The sequence below is a fragment of the Nycticebus coucang genome, chromosome 10 (assembly GCF_027406575.1).
Source record: "Nycticebus coucang isolate mNycCou1 chromosome 10, mNycCou1.pri, whole genome shotgun sequence".
NCBI lineage: Eukaryota > Metazoa > Chordata > Mammalia > Primates > Lorisidae > Nycticebus > Nycticebus coucang.
Window position 1 is genome coordinate 59,157,262 of NC_069789.1, and position 17,540 is coordinate 59,174,801.

A 17,540-nucleotide genomic window follows, 5' to 3' on the forward strand; every position below is an offset into this window, starting at 1 on the left:
GAGAGAGGTGAGATCACTAGGGGAAAGGATGCAGAATAGAAGCTGGGGAGAAGCTGGGCTGTGCCCGCAGTAAGAAGGGGAGAGAGCAGCCAGAGAGGAGGAGCAGACTAACAGGTGAAGGGTTGCTGAATGGTTCAGGGCTGAAGGGCAGCATGAAAGGTCTAAGGGGGAAATGGTTGAATTTGGGGACAAGAAGGGAGCAGAGACCACAGAGAACCCTCAGGGGAGGAGTGAGAGCAGGAGCGCCTCTCAGGGGGTAATGCAGGAGCAGGTAGAAAAGGTGGAGGTCGTGGGTGCAAACTAGTCTTTGAAGGAGCATGGCTTAGAAGAGAACAAAAGATGGATGGATGGTTAGCGGCGGGGGGGGGGGGGTCAAAAAAAGGTTGGTTTAGACAGGGAGATCTGAGCATGCTCACACCTGAGGGAGGGAAGCAACGGCAGCAGAAGAGATGAATCAGAGGGAAGAGAGGCTGGGAACAGACCCCAACTGTCAAGGACCTAGGCAGGTAATGACAGCTGGCTTTACACCGAACTCTGGATGCTCACAGACCTAGAAGGATCCAGCTCTCCCCACCTCCAAACCCCTCCCTTGCTCCCTCTGAGTACTGAGGGGAGGCCCCAACTCCACCTCTTCCCCACAAGCCCCTTCATCCCTCCACTCCCCCACCTGACACACGGCCAGCAGTTTGCCAGCCATTTGCACATAATTAAAGGATCAGCCTGGTCCTGGCACCAATTCTTCTTTATCTGGCGGCTGTGGCCCAGCCCCCACCCTTGACCCCAGCCCACAGGGCGCCAGCTGAGGGTGCCTGGGCTTCTCTGGCCCTGTCTGCAGCCAAAGAGGTGCCTCTAGGCAATTCACCTGCCCTCCACCACCGCCTGGAAGACATACCCTGTGACATGAGCTGACAGACTCCTAAGAGCTCATGCTGCCCCACCAGCCTACCCTATCCCAGCCAGCACAAACACCCCACCTTTGTGGACTCCTCAAACACCACCACCTGCAAGGATGTGAGGACAGTTGATACCTGCTTCCCCTCCCCTCACTGGGGCAGAAGGAGAAATTGAAGCAAGGGAGATTATATGACATCTGCTGGAAGCTAGGTAGGTTGGTATCTGGACTCCCTAAAACCTTCCCTGTTCCTACCCCCCACCAGTCAGTGCCCTTGTCCCTCAAGAAGAAAATACCCCCAAACCTTCTGTATCAAGTAGAGAAAGAAGAAATGACAGAAGTAGAATTGCCAGATTAAATTCAAGACACCCAGTTAGAATTCTTTGACAGCTTTATTGAGATATCATTTACATATGATAAAGTTCATCGTTTTAAAATGTACCATTCAATGGTTTTGAGTTATTTACAGAATTGTACAACCATCACCATACTTTAATTTTAGAACATTTCCATCACCTCTCCCCCAAAAAGACTTTGCACCCATTAGCAGTCACTTCCCAACCCTCCCTCCTCACTAGCCCTAGGCAACCACTAATCTACTTTCTTGTCTCCATGGATTTGCCTATTCAGGCCATTTTATATAAATGTAATTATATGATATATGGTCCTTTGTGACTGGCTTCTTCCACTTAGCCTAATGTCCTCAATGTTCAGTAATCTGCAGCATGTGTCAGTACTGGAGACCTTTTTATGATTGAATAACATTCCATCCTATGGACATACTACATTTTGCTTACCCATTCTTCAGTTGATGGACATGTGGGTTGTTTCCACTTTTAGGCTATTGGCCTACAACATTATTCAACAATTGTGAATAATGTTGAACAATTGTTCAACCTTGTGAATAATGTTGCTAATGAACATTCATGTACAGGTGTTTGCGTGAACAAATGTTTTCATTTTTTTTAGGTAGACGAGACAGAAAGGCAGAACATGTGCCCAGTCCTTTCTTACATTATCTCCTATATAGTCACCACTGCCTGGGCGGAAAGCTGTTATGATCCCCTTTAACAGAGTACAAGACTGAGGCTCAGAGGGAGGCCTGAAACCATGGAGTACTAGAACTGAAATGTGAGCTCAGGCCTCAGATTCCAGGGTTCTTCAGTGCCTCATGATGAGCCTTTTCCAGAGAGTTTGCAGTCCATCCAAGGGAATGAAATAGAAGGAAACAAATAGCAACATAATCAATAGGAACAATAACCTCATTCCCTCTAAAGCCCTAATCAGGTGCTTTTGTGTACAGTGCTGGGTGTGAGGGCTTCTTAGACTGACACCAGAGGCTTCTTGGAAAGAGGGAGTTTTCACTTGGCTGGCTAGAAAGCTAATTCATATGGAATGGCCTCTTGCCTCATCCAGGAGCCTGTCAGAGAGCCCACCACACACCTTTCCACGATGATTTCTCTGACTGAAGCCCCTGGCAGCGGGGGTGGAAGCCAGGCATGTAAACTGCTAGGCATTCACCCGTCACACTGAGGAATTTGAACTGGTCACACAGGCTTGGCCCCAGACTCTGGCTTCAGCCCATTCCCTCAGCTCCAGTCTTGTCCTGGCCCTAATTCCCTGATCTTAAGCAGAACTCTAAGTGATAGAATAATTCTCTTCAGATCTGCCTGCTCCCTTCTGCCCTGAGCCCAAGGTCCTGTCACCAGAGAGCACTGTGCAAGCGAAAGGAATCTGCACTAAGTGCATTCTCCCCAGGTCAGGTGGAGACGTCCCTGGTGGCCTGGGCTCCCTGCCCCCTCTGTGGGTCCACCCCAAAGTCCTAAATTCCCGACCAGAAGAACAAACAGCTGCTTGCAGGAGGTTTCCATACTGTACTTACAAGCCACTCACTCCATCTGGCTGGCTAAGAGAGACACAGAGGAGCCCTTCGGTTACTGGCCTTTCTTTCAGAAGTCTTCTGCCACTGTCCCTGACCCAAGAGTTGGACAGACTTCACCCAGGGCTTTTAGAGCCCCCAAACGTTTGTTGAATGTGGAATGTTCGGAATAATATACTACAAGGGGACAAGCAAAAGGTCTAACAGCGCTTTATTATTATTTTTTTAATTAATTAATTAATTTTTTTTTTTTTTTGAGACAGAGCCTCAAGCTGTTGCCCTGGATAGAGCGCACTGACATCACAGCTCACAGCAACCTCCAACTCCTGAGCTCAAGCGATTCTCCTGCCTCCACCTCCAAGTAGCTGTATGGGACTACAGGCACCTGCCACAACGCCCGGCTATTAACAGCGCTTTATTGTTCAGAACTCGTTTAACGCTCATAGCTTTGCCGGTGAAATGCGTATAATCATCTTCCCATTCCGCAGCGAGGAAACTGAGGCTGAGACCGGGCGCGGGGAGTGGGGCTGGTGATTCTCCCGTTGATGGGGCTCGGGGTCCCCCTGCTGGCCGGAGGGAAGCCTGGGCGTGGGCGAGGAGCGCGGACACTTCAGACCCCTCTCCAGCCGCGCGAGCTCCCCCCAGCGCAACCTCACCGGCCACCCCCAGCCCCACCCCACCCCCGGGCTCGGGGACAGTTCCCTGGCAGGAAGGAAGAGCTATATTTGGGCTCAGGGGTAGAGCGACTGGCAGAGCACTGCACAGGTTTCAGGTGACATGCTTCGCCCGGCACAATGGACCAAAGCAGAGGGAGACAGCGCCTCAGCGCCCCACCTTTCTGTGTCTCTCCAGGACTCGCGTGAACCAACCTGTAGAACTGAAAGGCCAAGCGGGCCGCTCCTGAGGAATGCCCGACCGGCCCACCAGGAGGAAGTGGACAGACTCCGGTCCCCTGATGCCCAGTCCAAAGTGCTTTGTTCCCACAGCTCTGCTTTTTTTTTTGCAGTTTTTCGCTGGGGCCGGGTTTGAACCCGCCACTTCCGGTATATGGGGCTGGCGCCCTACTCCTTTGAGCCACAGGCGCCGCCCCCTGCCTCTTTTGAACTAGCCCAAAGAAAAGAGAAAAACCCCTCCTAGCTGGAGAAATCTCCAGAGAAAAGGATTCTCCAGTTTCCTTTATCTTCCACCTCACCACATCTAACAGGTCTCTACCTTGGCAGTGAGGCAGACTGACTTAGACCCACCCACCACTTCCAGAAGGAACCTTTTGCTAGGGGACTGCTGGCTCTCAAGGGGGCCTAGAACTCATTGTTAATTCAGTCCTCCTCAAAGGTGATGAGTTTGGTCTCCGGTGGCAAAGCACATATCCAATAACATGTTATAAAATCAATAGCACCGTGCCTTCCATATAGTGAGTGTTTGATAAGTATTAACAGTAATTACTACTTTTGTAGTTACCTTTCCTACACTAATACTTACCTAAAGACAAATTGGGTGAGAGGTAGTGTCCCTGTCCCATAATTGGGACTTCTCTAACCTGTCATCTTGTGCTTCTACCTCTGTCTTCAAGGGGAGGGCTGGCAGCTGCTTCCTCCCCGGCCTATGCACCAACCCAGCCAAAGGACTGGCACAGCTGCTGAAATGGCCCAAATGCCTTGGGCTTAGGGCTAGGTAGTGGACAGCTGGGATGGGGGGAAGGGCCTAGGGGGCAGAGTAGGGACACCCATCTCTCTCATCATGTCCACTCTCCCTGCAGCTTCCTAAGCCTTTCAGCTCAGTCTGGGGCCTCTGACCTCACTCCTACTCAGACCAGGGTTGGGGGGAATTCCCCCTTTTCCCCTCCCTCATCTGCTGCCCTCTAGTGCCTCCTCCCACATGGCGGGGCCCACCCTTCCTCCCACACCCCTGGACCCTGCTCCCTCCTCTGCCGCCCACGTGCTGCCCAGCTGTCACTGCCCCTGAGCTGGGCAATCCGCCCACCTACACCACTCATGAATCGCCAGCATTCACACTCTGACCCCAGAGCCTCCACCTGTTCCCCACGGTCTGAGTGACAGGGCTATGCGGCCCCATCTGTTGTCCTCCATCCAGTACTCAGTGCAGGAGACCACACTTGGCCTATGGCTCAGTGAGTAGGGTGCCAGCCCCATTTACCGAGGGAGGCAGGTTCAAACCTGGTCCTGGCCAAAATGCAACAAAAAAAATAGCCGGGTGTTGTGGCGGGCACCTGTAGTCCCAGCTACTCGGGAGGCTGAGGCAACAGAATCACCTAAGCCCAGGTGTTGGAGGTTGCTGTGAGCTGTGATGCTACAGAGAGCGACACAATGAGACTGTCTCTACTGAAAAAAAAAAACAAAAACAAAATCTCCAACCACCTGCCAGGAGTGGGTGGAGAAGACTGGTTGAGAGGTGGGTCTGATTTGAAGGGATCCTTACCTCCTGGAACAGCTGGCCTTGTTCTCCCCTGTCCCAGACCCACCATCACTGTCCCAAATTATCAATATTACAGCATGAAAAAAGCACAGAGCCAACTCTTCCCCAAAGGACATTTGCATATTTAGTAGTCTTCTGTTATTACATTTCATTTATTCATGGCCAGCAGATCATGGTAAACAGAAAGACACAACAGTGGCAAAAATTAAAAATTAATTCTTTATAAGTAATTTGTGAATATACTTTCCTTGATGAAAAAATGAAACCATTACAGTTCAGGCTCAAATGCTCTTTGATCAGTTCCCCAAGTCTAGACCGTTGATCCTAAATTCAGAGATGATCATGCTTACCAGTTTGTGTGTATATTTTCCATAGATTTGCATAATATAAGTATATACATGTGAAAACTATGTATATCTATAGAAAATATATAGTACCATCATGTGGGTTTGGATTTTTTGTTATTGTTTACATGAATTGTAAATACATATTCTTTAAATTCACTTTTTTTTAGAAGTTTTATCTCAGTCAATACAAATACGTCCTCAATCTTTTTAAATGCCACATAATATTCCTAACACATTGTAGTTCACTTAGCCATGTCCCTACCAATAGACATATAAGGTCTTTCTCGCTTTCTCCCATTACAATCAGGGTCCCTGTCACAGAGTTGAGCCCTCTCCAACCTAGTCTTGTGTTCTTATCTCTGTGAACAAAAAGACCTTAAGGGTACAAAAATAGCAAACATGTCTTTAGGAGCATTTTTATTACAAATTTTTAGTAATTTTTTTTTTCAAAAGCTTGGGTCCCACTTAAATGATTTCTATATCCACGTGGGGAAAATTACTGCTCTAGGAAAGAGCTGTAGCCAAGAGGATAGAAGGAGATTTTAAAAAGAAAAAGTAAGGAGAGGAGAAAGTAAAAGAAAATGAATGGAAGGACCAAGAAAGAGAAAGAAGTAAAAGAGCATGCTCATTTATTAAAGGGGGAAACTGGAACTATCCAACAGAAAGGAAACAGTTAAGCAAAACTTGGCATACTCATTCAATGGAATATTAAGCAGCCATTAAAATGATAATTATGAAGTCTATGTAGGAGCATGGAAAATGCTTTGGATATTAAGTTAAAAAGTAAGCCTACAAAATTAAAACTACATTATGATAACAACTATGCAAAATGATGTGGGCACACAGAGATGGGAAGGGACTATAGACAAATGACACCAATCTGATTTGTTGGAGTAGCAGAATTGTGGGTATACCATTAACATTGCTTACTTCCATTAATATTGCTATGATATTACTTGCACAATATATGATTAATGTTAAAGTGAAATAGCAATGGATAGAAGGAAAGGAAAGTGAATAAAAGAGAAAGAGGAAAAAGAGAGGAAGGGAAGAAGAGCACAGAGGAAGAAATGAGAGGGGAGCGGGAAGAAGTAATCTGAGAAAAGGGAGGTTGGCAGAAAGCCTATGTGTGAGGCCTAGCAGCTGTGTCAGCCACAATATTGATGCAGGCTCTTCTTCCAGACCCTTAGGATTGACAGCAGTTTTCACTATGCACAGAGAGCGGAATCTGTCTCTGAACCTCCCTCCAGTATTCTCTGAAGCCTACCAATGAACTAGGGACACCAAGCCCAGGACTTTGCTTTTAAGGGACTCAAGAGTCTAGTGGAGTGGGGAGAGAGGGAGGCTTAGATATGTGAGCAAACTATTGTAGCCAATCAACAAAAGCTCAGATAGAGATCTAATCTGAAGGTGGAGGCTGGAGGGTCCCAGAAGGCTTCGCAGAGCAAGTAACGCTTGAGCTGGGATGGGCAGGAGATTGCCAAGCAGAGAAAAAGGTATATCACCCTAGGTAGAAAGCACATGTATAAAGGCACTGGGGCAGGCCTAAATACACACACACACACACACACACACACACCCATTTGTATGGCTAGACGTAGGGTTTAGGCGAAACAGAGGCAAGGGATGAACCCTTGAATTTATATCTGGGGCAGTGAGAAGCACTGAGGGATTTAATCAGAGCAAATCAGAGTGTGCCTTACAGAGATAACCCCTCGGACTATGAGGAAGGTGAGTGGGAATGGGGCAAAGTGGAGAGAAGGAACATCAGTTGGAAGCTTGTAGGTTAAACGCTCCGGTGAGAAAGAATAAGACCCTGAGTAGGGGCAGTCAGTAAGATGTGGGTAGAAGGATTAGTTCAAAAATTTCTTATGTGGAAATGAGAGACTTCATTCATTCAGCCGGCAAATGGCTTTTGAGGGTGTGCTATGGCATGAAGGTATTCAGAGATCAGAAACAGTCTGTGTCCTAGAAGGAGAAGCTAAGCAGAGAGGCAGATGGCTATAGAACAATGTGAAAAGTGCTATGACAGAGAAAGGCCAGCAAGGGAGAGACTGGGAATGGATGGACTGTGGGAAGGGAAGGCCCAGCATGACTTCTGGGTTTCTGCTTCACTTGAGAGTGCAGGATGGAGTCATCACCTGAGATGAGGAGCACAGGGTGAGGGTGTGTCTGGGGGCGGATGATTGTTTGCATTGGGGCCTCTCTCCCTTGCCCCTGCCCCATTCAAAAAGCCAAATGTGGCTTAAGCAGTGTTTGTTGCCTTCTCAAATGCATGAATCCCATGAAAAGCACCTAGTGACTGGCACATAGTATGTGTCCAATAAAAAAAAAGGGAAAAGTACAGAAACTTAATCCATACTTACCAGGGTATCTCTTTTCCTTCCTCCATGGAGAGCAGGGAGAAACACGTGGCCCTGTGGCCCTGAAAGGCAGTCCACCAGAGACTTGACAAAACTGGAACCCAACCTCTCAAGAAGAAGTGTGGCTGCAAACACACAAACCCAACTTCACCGCTACAGATGGGGCTCCTGTCATGAAGGGGAGAGTTGGAAGCAGAGGGGTCTCAGAACTTCCAGGGTGAAGAACCTGAAGTCTTGGAGCCACATGTGGGTGGCCTTTCAATTGAATCCAAATTTTACAGAGTAAGTCTTTTTAATAAAGGGATTTGTTCTGTGAAGTTTAGATTTGGTCAAGAGGCCACACTTGGGGAATCTGGAAGGCCACAGGTCCCCCCTATTCCATGAAAGGAGTTTGCATTGCATTATTTGTGTGAAGAGTATAGACTGTGCACTCTGTAAATCACATTCATTGCATGATAATCATGAAGAAAGTCATGGAAATTGTGAAGTTTTCTTTGGTTCTTGTGCTTTCACTATTGTGAGTTTACCAAAGTTTTGGGAAAAGATGAAGCAAAGTGTGGAGACATTGTTTATGTTGATGCTGTTGGGCAGTGACATCATGGAAACTTGTTGGAAAGATTTACTGAACTGTTTCCCCAGATGAAGGACCACGGGGAATTAAAAAGCTTTGAGGCAACCAACTCTTCAGACTTCAGGTCTTAGTGATGTGAAAAGACTTGCAAACACTCTAATCTTGTTTGAAACATTGCTGATGCTCATGTTGAACTTAAATTGGACACATGGACTGGGTGACTGACCACTGGAAACTGCGTTCATTCCTTATCCACTGTTTCAGACACAGCAAAATCACCAATAGTAAAGAAATGTAGTGCTTTTTAATGAATACAAAGTCATGTTTTAGGACAGTGGTTCTCAACCTTCCTAATGCCACAACCCTTTAATACAGTTCCTCATGTTGTAGTGACTCCAACCATATGAAATGCATCTATGAAGTAGCAATGAAAATAATTTTATAGTTGGGGGTCACCACAACATGAGGAACTGTATTAAAGGGTCACAGCATTAGGAAGGTTGAGAACCACTGTTTTAGGAGAACTTCTCTGCTTTTGATAAGTTACAAATCTTGCTTTAAATTTCTATATTTTTTGCCTTTTTGAAGTTAACCATGAACTCTAGGCCCATTCCAACTATTTCACATGTACTCATTCATTCAAACCTCACAACAAACCTGTCGGGTAGTTTCTACTGTTATGCCCATTTCACAAATGATAAAACTGAGACACAGAGAAGCCTTATGAGGCAAAGATTTTTAAGTAGGGGAGCCTAAACTCCCAACCTGCCAATATGGCTTCAGCACTCTTCACTACTTTGTGTATAAACTTGAAAATGTATCTAAATTACTGGGCATCAGCCCTATCAGTGGGGTTTCATTTCAGGGAACTAATAATGCTGAAAGTGAATTATGCTTACCACCAAGTCTCAATTTTCCTAGAATTTTATAAAGCACTGAATAAATCTCAGAGCCTGCAATGTCCTATTGTGTGGGCAATGTTTGGATTCATTTACTTTTTATCATGAAATGGCTGAGGCCAATGCTGAGAAGCATCACAGTGATATAAATCTGGAGCCTGTATTGAGAGGTGTCCTGATTAAGCTTGCTCCATGGCGCCATCTTTTAAATACCCGTCCTTGTGAACTTCATTAACATTCTCAAAATTGACCCACATCTAATGTGAGTCTGTTACAGAGCTCTTTTGCATGTATTATGTTAATCCAACTGCTTTTGTACTGCTATTAGCAAATCATAAATTTTTTCAACTAGCTTCATAATTATTCTTAAGGTTTTTTTTGTTTTGTTTTGTTATTAAGTTTTAAAAGTGATGGACTTCAGTTATGAGGTAGAGCAGAGCCATTTACTAGTTAATCCTCTCAGCAAAGACAACAACAAATACTGGAAAAAATATTTTAAAATACCTTTTTAAATGCATCAGTAAGCTGGAACAGAATGAAAGGTAAATTCAGAAGCTAACAATCATCAGAAAGAGGCCACCAAAAGAGAGAGATAAGCCTTGTACTGATAACAGACATTTACATTGACCTTCAATTTTCACAAAACTTGCAAAGCACAGAGGATTTGACAAGGGTGAGGATTCTAATAGGGGACCACACCCTCAACATAAACCCATAAACCTGGAACCCAAAAGCTACAATTCAGCAAAGTGTAAATTTAAAATAAATCAATATTCTACATCAAACCTGGCACTAAATAGAAGAAAGAAAAACATCTCCCTTGAGGATTAGAATAATTACTACCAGCTAGCCCTTGTGTAGGTTTGTTGCCCAAATTCACACTGTCTTGGTGCTTCAAAACCTTAAAGCCAAGAATTTACTTTCTTGTGATCCTGGGCTGGTAATGCCTTCAGGTGCCCAGCGGTAGCAAATTAAAGATACCCCTGGGGGAAAGCAAAACACCTTCAATTTAGGCATCAGAGAATTCCTGTATATACAGTTCTGAGAAACATGAGATTACAATATTTAAAAAATCACAAAACATAAGGAAACCATACTCCATGATGAGTGAGAGCCCACAGAGGAAAACCAAAGAGGCCTGTGGTTCACATCACAGGGCAATTTTGCCCTCTGGGGAACGTTTTTGATCCTCACAACTGAGGGAAGGAAGAGAATGGTGCTCCTGTCATTCACTGGGTAGCGGCCAGGGTTGCTGTTAAACCTCCTACAATACACAGGACAGCCACCACAACAAAGATTCATTGGCCCATTATGTCAGCAGAGCCAATGCCAGAAGAATCTGCTAGCCAATGCCAGATTCTTCTGATAGAAGAATCACACCTGCAAAGCTTCTGTATTGGAACTATCAGGGGGGGAAAAGTGTAAGTATAAACTCGAAGAAATAAAGGGAGAAATTTAAAATAGGAGTAAAGTGTATGGGAATATATTACCAAGCAGATTTGAAGAGCCCAATAAAATTTCTCAAAACGAATTAAAGAAAACAATTGAAATTATAAATTTAGTAGGGCAACCATTTTGGAAAATACCTTGGAGTTATCTGGTAAAATTGAAGATACACATACTCCATGACCCAACAACTCAATTCCTAGAGGAACTCATGCATATGTCCTCCAATGTATATACACAATGATATTCATGACAGCATTGTTGAAAATAGTGCTCCCTCAAAACATGGAAAGAACTAACCCAAATATCCATCAAAAATAGAATGAAAAATAGAATACATTTCAGACAATAGAATACCTCATAGCCGTGAAAATAAATGAATCACAGGTGCAAACATGGATTAATCCTCAAACATAACGTTGAATGAATTGAGCTTTCTCAAAATATGCATACGGTATTGAGTTAAAGGAAAACGAGTGAACAAAACTGGCCATGACTAAGCAAAGAAATGATTTCATAAAAATCAGGATAGTGATGACCTCCGGTGAAGAAAGGGGTAGAAATCAGGAAAGAAGACACAGAGGTTTTCTGGACTACTAATAGTATTCTATTTCTAGGATAGTTACTTAAGTATTTGTTTTATAATTAATTGTTGAACAGCATATTTGTATATTTTGCACTTTTTCCCCTATTTTTGGTAGAGATGGGGACTCATTACATTGTGAGGGTTGGTCTGGGACTCCTGGCCTCAAGCAGTCCTCCCCTTTTGGCCTCTAAAAGTATTAGGATTACAGGCGTAAGCCACGGCAAATGGCCTTATCATCTTTTGCACTTTTCTGAATTGTGTTACATTTTCCCAGTTTAACAAGTGTTTTTGAAGCAAAATAGACATGTTTAACAGTAGATTAGACAAAACTGAAGTGAGAATTACTGTACTAATATACAGATATGAAGAAATTATCTAGAATGCAGTTAAGAGAGACAAGGAGATGGGAAGTATGAGAGAAAGATTAAATTAGAATTCTAGAAGCCAGGGTAGAAAGAAGGGATGGAGGCAATATTTGAAGTATTAACAGCTGAAAATGTATAGATAACTGATAACAGTCCACTAAATTGGGAAGACCAACTAATCACAAGCAGTATAAATAGAAAGAAATCCACACCTAGAACTTTCACAGTGAAACTTCCAGAATGCCTAAAATTGTAAAGAACTAAAAAGAAAAAAAAAAAAGATATTAAAAGCAGTCAGAGAGAAAAGATATATGAACTTCAAGTAAATGACAATTTGACAGTTTTTTCTAAACAATTGTGAAAGCTAGGGGACTGTGGAATCCTATCTTTAACGTGCAATCCTATCTTTAACGTGCTAAAGTCACTTCCAGGCTGGGCATGGTGGCTCATGCCTATAATCCCAGCACTTGGGAGGCCAAGGCAGGTGGATTGCCTAAGCTCACAGGTTCAAGACCAGCCTAAGCCAGAGTGAGACCTCATCTCTAAAAAAAATAGCTAAGTGTTGTGGTGGGCACCTATAGTCCCAGCTACTTGGGAGACTGAGGCAAGAGAATCGCTTAACCCCAGGAGTTGGAGGTTGCTGTGAGCTATGACCTCACAGCACTCTACCGAGGGTGACAAAGTGAGACTCTGTCTCAAAAAAAAAAAAAAGTCACTCCCATCCTCCATACTAGAATTGTTACACCTTGTGAATATCTTTCATGAAAGAAAGAGATATAAAAACATTAAATGACTCATAAATCAAACAGTAAATTATAATGGAAATTTAAAATATTTAGAAAAGCTTAAAAACATGTCAAATTTGTGACATGCAGTTAAAGTCATACTTTAGAGGCTAATCATAGTTTAAATACTTAGAAAAGAAAACAAATTGGAAATTAATATGTTAAATATTCAACTTAAGAAATTCAAAGAAGAAAAACAGATTAAAATCAAAGTAAGTATAAGGAAAAAACAAAGAACCAGAATTCATAAGATAGAAAAAAATAGAGAAGATAAATACTGCCAAAAGTTAGTTTGTTGAAAAATTTAGGCTAGGCACAATAGCTCATGCCTATAATCCTAGTATTCTGGGAAGCTGAGATAGAAGGATTGCTTGAGCTCAGAAGTTCAAGATCAGCCTGAGCATGAGTGAGACCCCCCATCTGTACTAAAAACAGAAAAATTAGCTGGTTGTTGTAGTGGGCATCTGTAGTCCCAGCTACTCAAAAGCTGAGGCAAGAGGGTGGCTTGAACCCAGGAGTTTGAGGTTGCTGTGAGTTCAGCTGATGCCACAGCACTCTAGCCTCGGCAACAGAGGGAGACTGTCAAGAAAGAAAAGAGAGAGAGAAAAGAGAAAAGAAAAAACTAATAAAATTAATAAAAATCTGGGCAAAGTGATCAAGTAAAATACAAAAGGTAACAAATCAAAAATACTAAAAATGGAACAGGGGTACAAAATTATATAGGCTATAAGGATCTAAAGATATAAGATGATACTAAAAAAAAATTTGTGCCAAAAAACTTGAAAATTTAGATGAAATAGAAAAATCCCTCCCTCAATGAATCCCCAACAATAAAAAAAAGAAAGAAAAATCCCTAAAAAAAAAAAAAGTAACCTACCAAAACTAACTCAAAAAGAAAAATAAGAATAGTCTTATAAACAAAAAAGAAATTGTCAGTAGTTCTACTAAAACTTCAAGAAACAAATCATCCCAATGTTTAATAACTCATAAGTGCAAAAAAGAAAAAAACGAGTTCATTTTATGATCCTTGATGCCAAAACCAGATCAAGAAAAGGATGAGAACAGAATTTTACAGGCCATTTTAATACAGATGCAAAATCTAAACAAAATATTAGCAAACCAGATACAGCAACATATAAAAATGGGTTTATTCTGGGAATGAAAGTTGTTTATCATTTTTTATAAAACATCAGTTAATGTAATTCACCACATTAATCCAGTAAACAAGAAAAATCACCTCACTTCCTGCTGAGAAAAGTATTCGATTAAATATCCACTCATGACAACAACTCTCAGAAAATTAGAAGTAAAAGGATATTGATAAAAGACAGATTTTAGAAACTCACATTATACTTAATGGTGAATCCTTGAATATCTTCCCCGTAAGGTCAGGAGTAAGAAGAGAATGTATGTTATTACCACATCAACCTGGAAGTTCTCACCAAGATATAGAAGGAGGAAAGGGGGTGAAAGGAGTAAGGGAGAAACAGAGGGAGAAAAATTATAAGAATTGATAAGGAGGAATCGAAATTGTTGTTTTTCATGGATAATAAGATTATGTGGCAAGTCCTAAAGAATCTACAGATAAATGAGTAAAATAAATAGAAGCATTTGTCAAGGTTACTACACACAAAATCAATATATAAAAACCAATTTCACTAAATCAATTTCATTTCCATGAAAATGTAACACATAGAAAATATAACTATTAAAACTATGGTCATTCGGGCAGCACCTGTGGCTCAGTGAGCAGGGCGCCAGCCCCATACACGGAGGGTGGTGCGTTTGAACCCAGCCCGGCCAAACTGCAACAAAAAAATAGCTGGGCACTGTGGCAGGCGCCTGTAGTCCCAGCTACTCAGGAAGCTAAGGCAAAAGAATCGCCTAAGCCCAGGAATTGGAGGTTACTGTGAGCTGTGATGCCATGGCACTCTACTAAGGGTGATAAAAAGACACTCTGTGTCTAAAAAAATAAATAAATAAAATAAAATAAAACTATGGTCATTCAAAGTAACATCAAAATATGAGGTAAACAGGAATAAGTATAACAAAAATGTGCAAGATTTTTGTGGATAAATACGTAAAACTATTGCAGAATATTAAAGGAGAATTCTTATTTCATGTAACAAACACTGTGCAAGACCCACTACACATCAAGTGGTTAAATGCTTTACAATCATAATCTTTTTTTTTTTTTTTTTTTAGGAGTCTCACTGTGTGGCCCTGAGTAGAGTGCCTGGCATCATAACTCATAGCAACCTCAAACTCTTGAGCTCAAGTGATCCTCTTGCCTCAGCCTCCCAAGTAGCTGGGACTACAGAGACCCAACACAATACAATGCCCAGCCAATTTTTCTATTTTTTAGTAGAGATGAGGTCTTGTTCTTGCTCAGGCTGAGTTTTTTTTTTTTCCTTTTTTTTTTTTTTTTCCCATTTGTAGTAGAGCCCCTAACCCAGGGGACATGTTATACACCCTCACAATGTGCACATTAGGTGAGATTCTGCCTCCTGCCCTCCCTCCTTCTGCCATACATCCTCCCCCTTCTCCCCTACTGCTTCCCTTTACCCCCAAACTGGACGATAATAGTGTTTTATTGTTCTTAGGAACATGTAATTGTTTATATATGATTTCATATTAGTATGGAGTACATTAGATATTCATCATTCCATTCTTGCAATACTTTACTATGAAGAATGTATTTCAATTCCATCCAGGTAAATGTAAAAGATGTGAAGTCTCCATCTTTTTTAATGGCTACATAATATTCCACGGTATACATATACCACAGTTTGTTGACCCATTCATGGATTAATGGGCACTTAAGTTGCTTCCACGACTTGGCTATTATGAATTGAGCTTAATAAACATTCAAGTGCAAATGTCTTTGTGGTCAAATGATTTAAGTTCTTTTGGATAGATACCTAGTAATGGGATTGCAGGGTCAAATGGAAGAACATTTAGATCTTTGAGGATTCTCCATAATGCTCTCCAAAAAGGTTGCATTAGTTAGTAATCCCACCAGCAGTGTAGAACACCAGCAGTGTTCCCTTCTCTCCACATCCACACCAGCATCTGGTGTTTGGGGACTTTGTGATGTGGGCTAATCTTGCTGGGGCTAGGTGATATCTTAGAGTGGTTTTGATTTGCATTTCTCTGATGATTAAAGACAATGAGCATTTTTTTTCATGTGTTTGTTGGCCATTCATCTGTCATCCTCAAAGAACTTTCTGTTCAAATCATTTGCCCACTGGGGCGGCGCCTGTAGCTCAAGGAGTAGGGCACTGGTCCCATATGCCGGAGGTGATGGGTTCAAACCCAGCCCTGGCCAAAAACCACAAAAAAAAAAAAAAAAAATCATTTGCCCACTTGTAGAGGGTGTTGTTTGCACTTTCCTTATTTAATTTGAGTTCTCTGTAGATTCTAGTTATCAGGCCTTTGTCAGATTCATAACATGCAAAAATCTTCTCCCATTCTGAGGGCTGTCAGTTTGCTTTGTGGTACTCTTAGCTGTGCCTAAGTTTTTTAGCTTGATCAAGTCCCAGTTATTTATTTTTGGTGTTGCTGCAATTGCTAGGGGAGGGGGGGTTCTTCCTCATAAAGTTTTTTACTAGGCCAATATCTTCAAGTGTTTTCCCCACACTCTCTTTTATTGTTTGGTATCATAAATTTAAATCTTTTTTATTTTTTTAATTAAATCATAGCTGTGTACATTAATGTAGTCATGGGGTACAATGTGCTGGTTTTATATACAATGTAAATATTTTCATCAAACTGGTTAACAGAGCCTTCATGGCATTGTCTTAGTTATTGTCTTAAGACATTTATATTCTACATTTAGTAAGTTTCACATGTACCTTTGTAAGATGCACTGTAGGTATGGTCCCACCATTTACGCTCCCTCCACCCATCCTTCCCCCCTCCCCCTTTCCCCATATTCTTTGGCTATAATTGAGTTATAACTTTCATATGAAAGCTATAAATTGGTTTCATAGTAGGGCTGAGTACATTAGGTACTTTTTCTTCCATTCTTGAAATACTTTGCTAAGAAGAATATGTTCCAGCTCCATCCATGTAAACATGAAAGAGGTAAAGTCTCCATCTTTCTTTAAGGCTACATAATATTCCATGGTGTACATATATCACAATTTATTGATCCATTCATGGATTGATGGGCACTTGGGCTTCTTTCATGACTTAGCAATTATGAATTGGGCTGCAAAAAACATTCTGGTACAAAAATCTTTGTTAAAGTGTGATACTTTGGTCTTCTGGATATATACCTAGTAGAGGAATTGTAGGATCAAATGGCAGGTCTATTTTTAGTTCTCTAAGTGTTCTCCAAACATCTTTCCAAAAGGAACGTATTAGTTTGCATTCCCACCAGCAGTGTAGAAGTGTTCCCTTTTCTCCACATCCACACTCTTATCCAACGAGAATCAACTTTTATCAATGGTGAGAGGTACAGGTCCAGTTTCGGTCTTCTGTATATGGATAACCAGTTCTCCCAGCACCATTTGTTAAATAAGGATTCTTTTCCCCAGTGCATATTTTTGTAAGGCTTATCAAAGATTAAATGATAATATGAGGCTGGGTTCATCTCTAGATTCTCTATCCTATTCCAAAGATCTATGTCTCTATTTTTGTGCCGAGACCATGCTGTTTTGATCACTATAGCCTTGCAGTATAACCTGAAGTCTGGCAACATGATGCCTCCAGATTTGTTTTTATTTCTAAGACCTGTATTTGCTATTTGTGGTTTTTTCTAGTTCCACATGAACCAAAGTACTATTTTTTCAATGTCTTTAAAGTATTACATTAGTGCTTTGATGGGGATTGCATTAAATCTATTGATTGCTTTGGGTAGTATCGACATTTTAATGATGTTGATTCTTCCCAGCCAGGAGTATGGTATGTTCTTCCATTTGTTGACATCTTCTGCTATTTCCTTTCTCAGAGTTTCATAATTCTCTGTAT